Raw genomic sequence first — 3,023 nt, 5'->3', positions numbered from 1 at the left:
TTTTAATTTTTTCATGTGTGCAGAGTGAATGATCAGCAATCAAGAGCATGCAACAGAAGTGCGCTTCTCTCTCTGTTTACCGTCAGTTAACGTTAGTAATTCAACGTGTGCCTTGTTTTACTTTATTTGCTATCAACATATCCGACCGATGTACAAACTTTCCAGCAATGTCTGCGCGCTCAATCCACTCCACGTTTGCTTATCAGCTCGCGCACAGCACCAGCTATATAGACATGAATGTTTCATTTGTTTAATATTCGATACGTTTACTTCATAGAGATCCTTCTCTGATATATTCTGTTCTCTGTTTGCTATGTTGTCGGTTTTTCTTTGTCACAAGCACTGAACTGTGCATTGGAGCATTTTAATGCGTATGAGTACAGGACATAGACTGTAAAAAAGATGGCCGACGCTCCTTCACTCTCTTCAGTGTCCCAATACGGCACTGACGTCTTGCGCTGATGCGAGACCCGAGTCTGCGCAGTAGTGACTAGTGAGCGTGAGTCAATCGCAAGCACGCGGTCCTGAACCTTTTTCAAGTCGCCTGACTGCTAAACAGTTATGGAAAATGTAGAAATAAAAGTTCCAATCTCTGTTAGCGCTTCAGTGAATACTTCGCTCAGAGAAGCTGTCAATCATAATGTAACACCCCCATTTTTATAGCATCAAATAACTAAATAAAACCACATTTATTTATGAAACGAACACTTGAACTTACCTCAGCATGATAAAAGCTACATTAAATGAGAGTAACCATCTTTGGAAAAAAATATTTGTAGTGTAATTTAATTGTTTAGTTTGTCTCACGTCCCATTACATTACATAGAGAGGGTGGGGTTTATGAGCTATACTGGGACCCGCCACCGGTATCAGTGCATCCCTCATTTCTGTTAGCATGATTTTTCACAACATGTCAATGTTACAAATAATGTAGTTAGATGTCATGACGTATTTATGTAAAACAGTATATGTGCTTGTATATGATTTTGTTGTTGCTGTTGTTTCTATTATTGCAGGACTGTGCCCATCTTTCTCCTTCACTGTGCGCATCCCTGCACTCTCTGCCAGGTAATGTTTATATTTCCAATTATTTGTAGTCTGGTACAGCTCAAGGCATTTTGTTTAATGTTGATCATGTTGAAGGGTTGCTAAAGAAATTGTATATGCAATTACAATTTTGTGTAAAGTAATATTTTGTATACTTCCTTATATCATACATGAGTGAAATGTTGGCCTAATAAAATGAGGTAAACACAAAGACCAATTGGGCAAGGCTAAGATTTAATGATTTTTTTTTTTTTACCATGCAGCTCCACTTTTCAGCCTTGGAAACACAAGTTGAACCATGATAACCAAGTAAGTGTGTTTTCATATAAATATCACACAAAAGCAATGTGTACAATTGCACCATCCCTATTGATCTGAAGGACAGAGAGACCACAAGCTAACTCTAATCAGTGTTTAAAAACAGTTTGTTTTGTTTTGTGTTCTCCTTGCCATATCCTACCTTTTGCTATAATGAGATGCTTATGCAAAAGATTTTGACTTATGGAATTCAGAAGTAAAAAACCTTCTTGGTTCTCTTATTATTTTTATTTTATGGCTATAACCTGCAATTCAAAATCAACAAAGATAATAAAAGCAAAGAAAAATAAAGTATCAAGAAGCATTAACGTCAGTATACAGCATATCATGAATATTCAAATATGTCTGTTATAAAATGTCAACCCACCCTTTTTCCATTAGATCCCTAAAAAGATTCAAGAAGAGATTTCTGTCATTCATTAAAGAAGGTAAGAAAGCACAAGTTAAAACTGCTTCTGCTTGGATGAACAGTTACATGCCCTCTGCTTCGCTGCATCATTTTTCTCTGAAAATCTCATTAAAATAAGTCTAAGGAAAGACAGTATATGCATTAATATCACTGCAAACGTGGCACTGCTTGTAACACAAGGATGGCTGTGACTGCAAGCTGCCGCTACCCTCGATGTCTGAAGCTGTAACAGATCGTCTGCTGTTCACTGACAGACGTACTGCATTAAAGAAAGAATCGCCCGTGATCGACTACAATGTTGTCATGTTTTGGAGACTCCCATTTTGTGGTAATGGGACTGTGTAGAGCACGTGTGCAAATACTGAAAGCAGATCTTGACCAGGAACAAGATCTGCGATGTTTGCACAGAACGTCTACACAGAGTATTACTGTAAAGTGTGAGAGATGCCAAAACATGCCTCTTACGTTTGGAAGAAGCTGAGATCGCAGCAGATCGTGGATCGAGAAGATGCGTCCCACCTGGATAACACCTGGACAAATGTGAGTTTCTCCCAAAAATATCTCCGTAAAGTGACAAAGACACTTTTTGTGGAACCAAATGGCTCCAGGAACGATGGAAGAAAGGTGACCCTAAGTACACTTAATATAAATGACTGGCGTCAGAAACACACAAAGCATCATATTCAGTGGTATTATCATACGTATATAACACTTGTGCTTTTTTCTGATTAGAGAGGCACGGCTGCTTTTAATATACACCACATATGGTTTTAATAAATGATACTTTCCTGTATATTCACTCAAATGCTGTTCAGTCAGATGTGTGAAGCGGTTCAATCACTGAATAATAGAAAGAAGAAGCAGCTCAAACTAGAGAGCAAGACTAGGATCAGTCACTGTTGATGGTGAGGAAAATGCTGGAGTAACAGGCCACTGGACAAGACAGAGTTGCACACATCTCATCAGCACAGCTTGCAGGTGACTTCTGGACTTATTCACTGGCAGATTCTGCAGGATTTGAAAGCATTCAATCGTCAGAAAGTTTCCTGGTGTCCGTTTAGTGACACTGTCCAGCAACACTTCTTCAGCTGAAGGACTGCAGAGAATTATTGTGAATCACTGACGTCGCAGTCTGATATTGCTCAGATTGTGTGAATAGTGCTGGAGACGTTCAGAAAAGCCTTTCCTGGAGTCGCATGTTCACTGATACAAGACATTTATTCCATGCAGCACGGACGAGAAAAGTGTC

General features: G+C 39.0%; 1 long non-coding RNA gene across 4 annotated transcripts; it reads left to right on the top strand.

Annotated features, from left to right (window-relative positions):
• Positions 1-7: 7 nt before the first annotated feature.
• On the top strand, positions 8-3,023 carry LOC107578138 (uncharacterized). Of its 4 annotated transcripts, none has more exons than XR_001608310.1 (5): positions 8-1,068; positions 1,311-1,356; positions 1,747-1,793; positions 1,955-2,752; positions 3,005-3,023. It is a non-coding gene; the product is annotated as an uncharacterized lncRNA (long non-coding RNA). The 4 variants fall into 4 exon arrangements; XR_001608311.1 differs by having other exon boundaries at positions 1,955-2,314; positions 2,590-3,017; XR_001608309.1 differs by having other exon boundaries at positions 10-1,068; positions 2,029-3,017.

This window comes from Sinocyclocheilus grahami, unplaced genomic scaffold, assembly GCF_001515645.1.
Source record: "Sinocyclocheilus grahami isolate Dianchi unplaced genomic scaffold, SAMN03320097.WGS_v1.1 scaffold9037.1, whole genome shotgun sequence".
NCBI classification, from domain to species: domain Eukaryota; kingdom Metazoa; phylum Chordata; class Actinopteri; order Cypriniformes; family Cyprinidae; genus Sinocyclocheilus; species Sinocyclocheilus grahami.
Note: the sequence above shows the minus strand (reverse complement) of the source record. Positions and strands in the feature narration are given on the sequence as shown.